Source organism: Chiloscyllium plagiosum, unplaced genomic scaffold, assembly GCF_037043375.1.
Source record: "Chiloscyllium plagiosum isolate Xiang-an unplaced genomic scaffold, Cpla_swu_hap1 HiC_scaffold_20, whole genome shotgun sequence".
NCBI lineage: Eukaryota > Metazoa > Chordata > Chondrichthyes > Orectolobiformes > Hemiscylliidae > Chiloscyllium > Chiloscyllium plagiosum.
The window spans coordinates 80,458,917-80,472,163 of record NW_028270158.1 but is presented as its reverse complement, the minus strand read 5'-3'; positions in this window follow the sequence as shown (position 1 = coordinate 80,472,163).

Sequence of the window (13,247 nt, the reverse complement as noted above, 5' to 3'; positions counted from 1 at the left end):
TGAACGTTTCATTTTGTATTGACTGTGAAGGTCAGAATTCGAGATCGTTTGCAGTGATTTGCGTTCAGTTTTCATTCTGCCTTCTCCAATGTATTTACCAGGGATTGTGAATCAGCCCAACGGAAATTGTGGCCTTTCTTCCTGCACTGTTCACTACTTTGTGGTAATGGCAATAGCCAATCTCCTTGTTATTGTCACGGAGGTTATCTTGAGGCATATTAGTAATTATTGCTTCCCATCGTCTTTGCTGGATATCGCTCCTGTGTGAAGTTATATTTCAATCCTTCTTCCTGCAGCCACAGACTGTTTCCTGTTATGTTACCTTTCGATTGATTTGTTGTCATTTGTTGCCAGCAACTGAAAACAAATATTCCAATACGACAATAGTAACTGTTGTTCTGGCACCAAACTGTGTTCTACACGTTTGAAAAAAACATTGTTTTCTCCTCCAATCCCTTCACCCTTCCCTGTCTCCCTGTCTCCGTAACCTCGACATTTCCCTACACCTCTCCAGATATCTCCGATCTCCTCCAACCTCTACAACATTCCTATATATCTAAAACCTAGAACCGACATTGCTTCCTATCACTCTCAACTCTTTCAGATCCCACACCTCTTCCGATCTTTTTAATATGCACACCTCTTTACCCCTGTCTATCTCTCCAATGCCCAACCGTCACCCCTCCTTCTACCTGGTGCAGAGCAACAGAGGAGATCATTTCCTCATCAAATCAATCACATACAGTTTGCTGTAGATTGGGCAATGCTCGTGAAAAATACGCCTGGGTACAAAAGAGTCCCCTCTTTTCTCTTTACAGAGGTTCCCCTCTCCGAATCTTGTGCTTCATCTATTGGCCTTGTTGCAGTCCCAGGTTCACTGTTAATAGAGGCCCCACATCTCACCCAGAGATGGCTTATGAAATCCTCCTGTCTCCCTGACTGCAACGCTTCTCAGCAGAGTTTTGAGGGGCTTTAAGTAACAAAGGGAATACGAATGAGGAGCTGAATTTCTTTGACTCTGTTCCACCAGCAATGAGATGGTGACTAATCTGCTTGGGGTCGAAGCAAACATTCCTGTCTGTACCCCAACACACAGAGACATACGCCTGTACAGAAAGTCAATGTGAAAAAACTTTGTCTAAACAATACCTAAGCACTTGAGAAAATCAAAAAAAGGTGATTGCCCAAACAGTATTCTGCATCTGAAAGTTATTCTGCTCAAACATTCTGTTGACAATGGGATTTCCACATAGAACAAGTGGATTCTGCGGATTTCCTTTGATTCAGACGGTGGGGAAATTTCATTGCATCATTATCTGGAATCCTGTACGAGTGGTAAAGATGAGTGAAAAGTTTTCTGTTCCCCCAATTTGGTATGAGGAGGAATAAAGAACGACCGAAAGTGGAGTAGACCATTCATTCTCAGGCAGGTTCCATTTTCTCTCTCTTTGATCTGAAACAGGCAATAATATTAGTCGACCCCCAAATTGGAACATGTAGAGGTAAGCAGGGGGAAGCTGCTCCTACGCCACAGTTTAGAATGTTTGAATGGCTTCGTCCCTTGCTTTGTAATTACGTAAAAGAGCTGAGTGGCTTCATTTTATTCTTGTGTAACTCCTGAGGGATAGAATGGTCGTCTCCTGACTGGTTGAATGGGATCTTCCTCTCACTGCGCAAAGGTGTTGAGGGCTTGAGTGAGACAGAAAGGCATAGAGTTGGCCATTCGGCTCCGCGAGTCTGTTGCCCAATTCAGAATGCTCATTGGTGACATGATTGTGTCTGAACATTATTTGCCCAATAATTATTGATTGCAACGCCCAAAGGTTCGTTGAGCTCAGCCTTGAACATCTACAAAGACCAAGTTTTTGCTATTCCCTGAGGATGAGGGCACTGCGGACGGCACAGTGCAAAAGAGAAAGGGACAACTTTATCTCAAACGGGGATCCATTCTGATCAAAGTGTGTTAAAACCAAACTGAGGAACGAACTATTTTGAGACCTACAGAAAACAACTTACATATATAATTCAAGCTCTTAAACCTATCCCACATTACCATTGAATTCCCATTCAAATGTTCAGCAGCATTAATTGACTCTGGACTCGAAGGACACCTTTTAAGATCCCATAATACAATAAGAGCTTATAAAGGTCATTTGTACTGCTCGGTCCGCTCTGCTGTCCGGTAATGGTTGCTATGTTCCTCAACGTCATTCTCCTGCCTTTCCCCATGACGCTTGATCCCTTATGAATCAAAAACATTTTTTTTATTTTTGTCATTGAAAATATATTGTTTCTGTATGACTCTGTGATTAAGGTTTTGAGTATGTGTGTCTGTATCTGTGTTTTTCTGTGTCATTGGGTGTGTACCTGTTCCATATACCGCCTTAATTATCTGCTGCACCTGCAAACCAACTTATTCTGATTAATGAATAAGGGCACCCAGGTCCCTCTGCACTGCAGAATGCTGTAATGTTTTGCGATTGAAATAATAGGACAATTTGCTATTTTGAACACGCACGTGAATATTGTGCATTTAAGAGAGAATGAAACCTGGCAAGGAAAGACTGAAAGCACAGAGTGTGCTGAACAATTTAAAAAGGTAACATTTGAATAGCTTGAGCTGCGTTACCATCGTACACAACGAATTCGAATTTGGACAATCAGTTTATATGATGTCTCAAGATACCAAAATGCATTCGAATTTGACTTATAATCTTTTGATGATATTAAACCAATTAGACGATTCGATGTTTGGGACATAAAATCGGGCACTTTAACCAGTTGCGAGAATGGCAAAGATCAGCCAACTGCTAACTGAATAGCTCTTTGAAAGTTACCTGCCCATCAAAGATTTGTGCAGCAGAAGGCCGAAGAATAGATGACACTGAAAAATCGACTGAGGAAAATCGGCAGAGGAAAAGCGACACAGAGAAAATGATAGAGGAAAATGACAGAGATAAGTCGACATCGAGAATTGATAATGCTAGCTAGCTATGAAACGCGTTTTTATTTTTTTGTAAATCTCATACGGTATTTTTATCAAACCAGTATTGTAGAGAGGGAGGTAAAGGATATGTTTAAGAGTAAGATTTGCAAATAGTCGTTGTCTAATGTTCTTTGTTTGGTCTTAAAGAATGAAATTATTAGTTTTGTTTTCATGTGGTGGTGAAATTTGGAATATTTCTTTGCCTCTCCAAATGTAACAGATTACGGAACGAGGTGTCAGAATTCTGACTGAGCAAATCCTCCTTAATCAATTTTAACTAACCTCTCACATCATGCCTAAAACTGGGTTAAATAGACTGAATTTGATCGATTCATGTAGTGCATTCCTGATCGCAATGAAGCACAACGGAATTTTCTTACCCCAGTCATCTGGATAGTCTTCACTCTAAGTACTTAACATGGCATTTAATTTCTGATGCCACCAATCTAGTTATCGCTGTGACTCAGGATGGTATGCAGTAGATTTAAATTGTTATAGTGTGAGCGGTCCATAACTTAATTGAATACTGTTGATGTGAGTTTTGACACTGATGTGATTGTATCGTTGTGGATAGTCCGTATCTTGTGAAACATTTGAGTCATTCCTCAATTATTCATTTAGCTGTGATATTGCATCATGGCACGGCCTTTGGAAATCCATTCGACACATCCATTTTTGTTAACAAATACTGAATCCCACCTTTTGTTTTGGGTACAGGTGTTACACAAACAATTAAGACTCTTGCAATAGGTAGTAAGGTGCGAATTTGATTTTCCAATTACCTGACATGTACGACACGGCTGGCAAAATGCAAACACTTCCTTGTGCACTCGAGACAAATAAAAACGCATTTTTGTTTCAATTTCAGTTCTTATCACTCCTAAATGAACCATTAGAAGTAGCTTCTATGCCACCCGCAACAGCTCCTTTCCATAAACCACTGGCAATCGAATTTGACGAACTTCTGCACGTTACACGTCTGCCTGAATATGTGATGGTCTCTATTTGCCCATGAAGACATAATTTTAAAGATACAGGAATACATTCCAATTTTTTGTGTGTATGAATTTTGATATGATTAATTTCAACGTTCATATTTCTGCTGTAAGTGAGTTAATTTATCTGAGCTATAGATACTTGATCAGTCATTTCCCTGCTCCTGAAGTGTTTCAACCATGTGATCAAACCAAATCTCTGCTAATGAAACGTCAACTTGCTTATCTGTGATCTCATTTACTCGTCTTTCAGCTTGTGACCTCGATACCACTGAGTCAGCAAAAATTCTGGAATATGTGTTATGGAATAATTCAATTACCTGAGTTTCCATTCAGTTTCAACCACTTCGAGTGGTGAATCATTTTTATCATTATCAATGACAAATTACATTCCTGGAACAGAGCGCTTGTCCAACCATGACTTCCTCACTATTTTCGAGACATTGTAACATCACTTTACATAATTGAGTGTTCCTTGTTTCACCGTGAATTATTGTCACTGGGACCTGTTCCAGCAATAGATTTTCAGAGATATATAACACCTCATCTTTCAGCATCAGATATTGAGAGGTATCTCAGAACATTATAAACGCTTCACTTTCTGCTCCTGACATATGGGAGGAAATTTTACATTCGCAGGTATATGATTTAAGAAAATAATTTCCTCCTCAACCAAACTCCGACCAGCTTGAACGTTCTGTTTCAGTTTTCTAGCCTTCGCTGGGGTTTCTGTCACCAGTGCAGCAAAATTTATTGGCTTATCATGTTTCCTTACAGTTGGTTTCCCAATGTCTTTCCTAACCTACCAGCAGTGTGATTTCCTATGTCCTACTTTATTGCAATGCAAACACGGGAGTGTTTTTTTTTATCTCTGTTCCTTTTAAAGGCTTGATTTTAACCTGTGGTAAATTATCCTCATGAATTTCATCGAAATCTACCTTTCCATGTCCACGTGAGAAATTCTCTTTTCCCGAATTTAAGTCCCTGTCTTATTGAAAATTTATTAGGGAAGCCAAACTTGATACCTGACCCAATTCATAGCCATCAGCCATTTCAGCTGCTAATCTATCCGTCTTGATCCTCTGCTTTTCCGCATGGACTTTTGCTATTTCATGACGTGAATTTGTGAATTCCTCCAAACTGGTTTTGTCTCGAAGAGCATCGTAGATTTGCTCTATTTTGAATGCCCTTACCCATATACAAAATTACTTTAATTGATCCTTTCAAACTCAATGGAAGTTGAACCAGGTTCCCTCCTTAGATTCCTGAAGCGTTTTCTTTAGGCTTCTTGCACCAGTTTCAATGGAATTGTGACGGCTTTCTTCAACTCCTCATTAACCCCAGATCCGTCCTGTTACAGTCATGGGAATGCCTCATCAGCTCTAACCACAAATTTTGTTTGGATCAACATAACTCACATGAGATTAACACAAAAGGCACCGCATCCTTCTCATCAAAACCAGGCGATGCATGAATGCATTTAAGCAGATTGTCACCATATCTTTGAATGTCAGGGTTTTGCTCATCCTCACTCTCTTCCTCACTCAGCTTATCTTCAGCATTCATCTCCATCCTTTTACGTCGAATTTCTTGTATAATTGCCAATTTCTGAAATTCAAAATGCCTGTCTTCCTTCCTTTCTCTCAATTTCTCTCTCTTCATACTCTCTTTCCTTTTCTATCTTGCCTGCTTTTATTCGTGCGTCAAGCTCTTTCGTTTCTGTTTCACTGTCATTGTATGTTGCCTCTAACTAAAGGTACTTTGTTGACAACTGAAATTTCACCAGCTCTAATTGCTTTTGATTCTGATTACATTTCCAGCAAATTTAAATGCTGAGCAATTGCTGGAATTATCTCTCCTTTCCTCGTGCAAGAAATAATCTCTAAGTCCAGGGTGTCTGCTCATTCCAGCAGGCTGGCCTTGATCGCCTTTTGTAAAACTCCGAATATCAATTCTTCCACTCCGAACAAACTCTTCGTAACTTGTTGTTTCAAGCGTAGTTTAATCCAACTGAGTTCAACATTTCGAAAAACAATACTACCCTAATACCTACCATATGCTTCCGTCGAATCCAAGAATCCTTACTCCAAATCGAAAATGCAGAACAATTCCTTCAACGAGCCCACAAACTTTGACGGACCAAGGAAGACCCTCAAAAAATTTTCAAGAAGACCATAATTTTGCTGGTTTGCTGAAGCAGCTTGAACGTGATATTTCAGGAAAAGTACCAATGTTGAAATCATTTACTTTTAAACAAAACTGAATTTATTGAGGGGATTATCGATGAACCACATTTAACAGAAAACAGTATACCGAGTAACTTCACCTCTCCGAAAACCCAACATATCATCCCAGTTAATGATATGCAAACATTTGCAACAATCCGCAAAAACATTCAGGACACAAAAAGTAAAATCAAACAAAGGTTCTTGCAGGATAGAAATCAGAAAGAGAATACCTGCCTGGATCTGCTTCTTTGTGTCAAGTAACTTCTTCCACACTTGTGCTAGAAACCAAACCAAAACTGACTATAGTTCAGCTGCGAGAACTGGCCACTCCGCTTTCATTTCACAACATTTCTTTTTATTGTGAAAGCCTTCAGCCTGAGAAAGCATCGGTTAGCTATTATCAAATTGGCCCTCAATCCCTTCAACCATTGACTTTTTGGACTCCGTGTCGTTTACGAACTCTCTGGAAAGAAAAATCAAACTGAGGCCAACATAATGTTTTTAGTCAGCAGCTTCTTCGCTTATTTACGCACAACAGTGTATCAACCTTTGACTAAAAATCCTTAAAAGTTTCTGCATTATCTTCTTTGACAAAGTAATTTACAAAAAACCAAAAAATGTCTGAGATATTTATTTTACCAGTCTTTCTGTCCAGATTGGGTTATCTCCTTTTTTAAAAAGAAATGTTGAATCTTCATTTGTTGTTTCTCCCTCAAAAGGAAGCAGGATTTCCAAATGCACCGAGTGAATTCTCCTCAGGATCCTTTTTTTTTTGTTTCAATTATGTCAATTCTGATTCTCTCAATTCCAGCCTCACTGATCGAGGCTCTCCATTATATTTCTAACACAGCAACATACTTCTCTCAGTGCCATCACAAGTGCCATCTTCATAAATGCAGATGTGATCTTACCAATTAATAGTACGACCTAAACATTTATGTCTACTTTAAAATAGAAAGAGCTTTTTGAATTTTGAAGGGCACTTGAGGTGCATGCTCAGGTGTGCAAATGGAACGGCTATGAAACAAGATAGATACGTTGTAGCATATGATTGTGAAATTGGTAGCTGAGTTTTGGTTGCTGAATCACAACAATTCGTATATAACCAATTTGATTAATAAGCCTCATGATAAAAAAACAAATCAAATTTGAATTCATTGTTTTGACAACATTAGTCCAATGCAAAGTTCCGACATTGCGGGTGCCTGAAATACAAGGGAATTTTGACAATTGGAACAGTGCGCAACTGCCACCGATCAGCTAAGTATCGGTCATCAAGCTGGAGACGTTGCTGGCCATCTAACACTTTTCTCTCAACGAAATTAGAAAACGTCTCTACCGAAGGTGCCTTTCCATGTAAAACATACTAACAGTTAAAAGAAAATAAAGTTGAGCGATCAGCTGACGATGATTGAAGTCAGCGAACAAGACAGATACTGTGCAGTCTTGAGATTAAGATGGGATGTATAATAATTGCACTGGAACAGCAAATTGTATAGATTTGCGTGAGAAAGTAAAACGTTCAGAAAAGGAGCTTGGATTTGAGAAAAGTTTATTTTTTCAGTGTTCACTATTAGAATGAGGACAATAAATTGATATTTATATTTAAATGGGAAATGGAAACTCTCCTGTCCCTCACATTTTAATATATTACAAGATGCGGCGTTTTCGGGTTGTTTGGTTTGAACTAGCGCCAGAACCTTTGGTAGCGCATTGTTTGAGCAGAGTCAAAAAGAAGTAAAATCGAGATTTGAGGTCAGCTCTTTGCTTCAAGGCCATAAGTGCCCGAATGTAGCATCGAGGAGCCGCGGACAAACAGGAAACTATGAGAATTATGACAATTACTTTCCATTCATGTCTGGCACAAAGGAAGATGCTTGTGTTTGTTGGGGATGTGTCATCCCAGCTCGAGCATATCTCTTCAGGAATCCCTAAATTTCTCCTCTTCCCAACCATCTCCAGCTGCTTCATCAATGATCTCCCCACAATAACAGCGATTTTCAACAATGACATCTCTACGTCCTGTAACATAATGGATTCTTAAAATCCACAATCTGTCCATTTCCAATTGAACGAAGATCAAGACAAAGTCCAGACATGGATTGAGAAGTTTGGGAGAAGTTTTGTAGCTCGGGTGCTCGTTGTTATGGTTCTGTTCGCCGAGCTGGGAATTTTTGTTGCAGACGTTTCGTCCCCTGTCTAGGTGACATCCTCAGTGCTTGGGAGCCTCCTGTGAAGTGCTTCTGTGATGTTTTCTCCGGCATTTATAGTGATTTGTTTCTGCCACGTCTGGCTGTCAGTTCCAACTGTCCGCTGCACTGGCCGGTATATTGTGTCCAGGTCGATGTGCTTATTGATTGAATCTGTGGATGTGTGCCATGCCTCTAGGAATTCCCTGGCTGTTCTCTGTTTGGCTTGTCCTATAATAGTATTGTTGTCCCAGTCGAACTCATGTTGTTTCTCATCTGAGTGTGTGGCTACTAAGGAAATAACCAAATCAACAACCAAGTATATGAACAAATCAACGGCACACGCATGTGCTCACCCATCACTAGACTCATGGCAGAAGTGGTAATGCAAAGGTTAGATCAAACAGTCTTACCGCAAATTCAACGCAAACTCTGCGTCATTTATGTAGATGATACCTTTGTAATCATTAAAATCACAGAAATAGAGAACACACACCGGATCTTCAACGCCACACTCACAGGAATCCGTTTCACTAGAGAGGAAAAAAAGGACAATCAACTCCCATTCCTAGACATGATGGTACAGAGAACACTGAACGGAGAATTAACCACAAAGTTATACAGGAAAGCCACACACACAGACCAAGTCCTAAACTACGAAAGCAACTACCACAACACACACAAAAGAAGTTGCATCAAGACACTGTTCAAAAGAGCCACAACACACTGCAGTACACCAGCACTGCAAAAAGTGGAAGAAGAACACCTCTACAATGTATTCGCCAAAAACGGATACCCCCGCAATTTCATCAACAGATGCCTAAGGGAATGACAACGGAATGAGGACATGCCACAATCCAAAGGACTAGCCACACTACCATACATCAAGAGCATTTCTGAACTGACAGCCAGACTACTGCGACCACGAGGACTCATAACAGCACACAAACGAAAAGCCACTCTCAGACAACAACTCACCACGACGAAGGACCCGATACTCAGCATGAGCAAAACCAATGTCGTGTGCAAAATCCCTTGCAAGGACTGCAGAAAACACTACATAGAATAAACAGGAAGACAGCTAACGATTCGCATCCATGAGCACAAACTAGCCACGAAACGACACGACCAGCTATCCTTAGTAGCCACACACTCAGATGACAAGCAACGTGAGTTGGACTGGGACAACACTACTATTATAGGACAAGCCAAACAGAGAAAAGCCAGGGAATTCCCAGAGGCATGGCACTCATCCACAGATTCAATCAATAAGCACTTCGACCTGGACCCAGTATATCGGCCACTGCAGCGTACAGCTGGAACAGACAACCAGAAGCGGAACGGACAAATCACTATAAGTGCCGGAGGAAACATCACAGAAGCGCTTCACAGGGGGGTGCCAAGCACTGAGGATGTCAGCGAGACAGGGGACGAAACTTCTGCAACACACATTCCCAGCTCGGCGAACAGAACCACAATAGATTGAGAAGCCATGTATAAGATTTGCGCCAAATAGGTTATAAGCAAAATCATCTCCATTAAGACGCTCTTTCACCACTGTCCCATGACATGTAATTGTGTTACCATTACTAACTCTTTCACGGTCAGCATCCTCGAGTTAGTATTCACCAAAATCTCAACATGGCTCGCAACGAAAATACAGTGACTGCAAGAGCATGTCAGTAAACAATAATACTGCGGTCTGTAACTCAACTCCTGACTCTCCCCAGATCCTGTCTATCATCTGCATGGAGATGGAAGAGTGGAAGCATGGGAAAATAAATAGTGATGTCTTGAAAGCTGTCTATGTTGGTCAAGGACAATATTGCAGTTGGAGAAGTGATGTTTGGGAACTCGTCAACTGAGGTAGTATGGGATTGGGTTAAAAAAAGCAAAAGAGAGTTCACCCTGTTGGGAGTTTTCTATAGGCCTCCGAATAATTCCAGGGATGTAGTGGAAGGATAGCAAAGATGATTCTCGATAGTAGTGAGAGACACAGAGTGGTTGCCATAGGGGTCTTCAACTTCCAAAATATTGACTGGGAACAGTACAGTACGAGTACTCTTGATGGGTCAGTTTTTGTCCAGTGTGTGCAGGAGGGCTTCCTGACACAATATGCAGACAGGCCAACAGGGGGCGAAGCCACATTAGATTTCGTACGAGGTAATGAGCCCCGCCAGGTATTAGACTTGGAATTAGGTAAGCACTTTGTTGATAACGATCACAATTCTGTAATGTTTACTTTGGTGATAGAAATGAATAGGTGTATACCACTGGGCAAGAGTTACAGCTGGGTGAAAGGCAATTACGATCGATTAGGCAAGATTTACGAAGCATTGGATAGGGAATGAAACAGCAGGGGATGGGCACATTAGAAATGTGGAGCTTATTCAAGGAAAAGCTCCTGAGTGTCCTCGATAAGTATGTAACTGTCAGGCAGGCAGGAAGCTGTAGGATGCGGGAGCCGTGGTTTACAAAGGAAGTCGAAACTCTGGTCAAGAGGAAGAAGAAGGCTCATGTTAGGATGAGAGAGCTCAGGAGAGCCAGGTGGAGGTATGAGAAGTTGTTGGCGGATAGGATCAGGGTAAACCCTAAGGCTTTCTATAGGTATTTAAGGAATAAAAGAATGATGAGATTAAGATCAGGGACAATCAAGGATAGTAGTGTGAAGTTGTGCGTGGAGACAGAGGAGACGGGGAAGCACAAAATAAATACTTTTCGAAAGTATTCACTCTAGAAAACGACAATGTTGTCGAGGAGAATACTGAGATACAGGTGACTAGACTAGGTGCGAATAAAGTTCAGAAGGACGAGGTATGAGAAATCCTGCGAAGTGTGAAAATAGATAACTCCGATGGGCCGGATGGGATGTATCCTTGGAACCTCTTTGAAGAAAGCGAGGAGATTGCTGAGCCTCTGGCATTGCTCCTCAAATCGTCATTGTCTTCAGGGATAGTGTCAGAAGACAGGAGGATAGAAAATGTGGTTCCCCTGTTCCAGAAGGGGAGTAGACACAACCCTGATAATTATAGACCAGTGAGCCTTACTTCAGTAGTTGATAAAATGTTGGAAAAGGTTAGAAGACATAGGATTTGCAAACATTTGAAAAAATAATTTGATTAGGGGTAATCAGCATGGTTTTGTGAAGGGTAGGTTGTGCCTCACAAAACTTATTGAGTTCTTTGAGAAGGTGACCGAACAGGTAGATCAGAGTAAACCGGTTGATGTGCTGTATATGGATTTCAGCAAGGCGTTCGATAAGGTTCCCCAAAGTAGGCTATTGTACAAAATATGGAGTAGGAGAATCGACTTTTCGAGCATAAGCCCTTCGTCATGAATCCTGAAGAAGGGCTTATGCTCGAAACGTCGATTATCCTGTTCCCTGGATGCTGCCTGACCTGCTGCGCTTTTTCAGCAACACATTTTCAGCTCTGATCTCCAGCATCTGCAGTCCTCACTTTCTCCTACAAAATATGGAGGAATAGGATTGTGGGAGATACAGCAGTTTGGATCAGTAATTGGCTTGCTGAAAGAAGACAGAGGGTGGTGGTTGATGGGAAATGATCATCCTGGAGTCTAGTTACTGGTGGTGTACCGCAAGGGTCGGTGTTGCGACCACTGCTGTTCGTCATTTTTATAAACGACCTGGTTGAGGGCGTAGATGGGCGGGTTAGTAAATTTGCAGATGACACTAAGGTCGCTGGAGTTGTGGATAGTGGCGAAGGATTTTGTAAGTTACAAAGAGGCATAGGTAAGTTGCAGAGCTGGTCTGAGAGGTGGAAAATAGAGTATAATGCGAGCAAGTGTGAGGTGATTCAATTTGGTCTGAGTAACTGGAATGCAAAGTACTGGGCTAATGGTAAAATTCTTGTTAGTGTAGATGAGAAGAGACATCTCGGTGTCCAGGTACACAGATCCTTGAAAGTTACCACCCAGGTTGACATGGTTGTTCAGAAGACATACAGTGGTATAGCTTAAAAGAATTGAGTGATCGAGTTTCAGAACCATGAGGTTATGCTACAGCATCCACCCTCCTTCATAATCTCCCTTGCCAGCTCTCTCTCTCTCTGTCCTTTCCCATCTGCTCTCCTTCTCTCCACCCACCGTCACTGCTTCTCAACTGCCTCCCTCACTGTCTCTCTTCCCCTCTCACTGTCCCCTTTCACACACTCTCTCCCCTTCACTATCTCTGCACACGATCATGCCCCCTGTCTTTCCTACCCCTCCTCCCACCGCTTTTTCACGCCTCTCTTTCCCTCTCTCCCTTCCACTCTCTCCTGCCACTCCTTGCTTCTCTCATCCTCGCTCGCTCCGTTTCCACTCTTCCACTCTCACTATCTTCCCTCCCGCTCTCTCCTCTTTCCTCTTGTTCTCGTTGTCTCTCTCCATCTCCCAGTCTCTCCCACCCCCTCTCTCTCCTTCAGGCTCACTTGCAGTCCCCTCTCCAGATACACATCAATGCCTCTATCGCACTCTCTCCCCTCCTTATCCTTACCTCTCCTGAGTCTCACCCTCTATACACCTACCTCTTTGTCTCACCTCCCCCCTCTTGCTCCCTGACTCTTTCAGTCTCTCTCTCCCTGCTCCTGCCCTTCTCCCCTCTCTGTTTATCTCTTCCCTCTCTCATCCCTCCCGATCTCTTACTTCCCCGTCCCCCACTCTCCCTGCTCCCTCTCTCTCCCGCCTCCATATATCTAAACCCCTCCATCACTCACTCTCATTTTCCTCTCTTTCACTGTATCTCGCTACCCGCACCTCTCTCCTCCTGCCTTTTCCCTCTCTGTGTTGCTCCCGTCACCGCTGTCCCTCTCTATCACTGCCCTCCCTCTCTCGCACCTTCTCTCCCTCT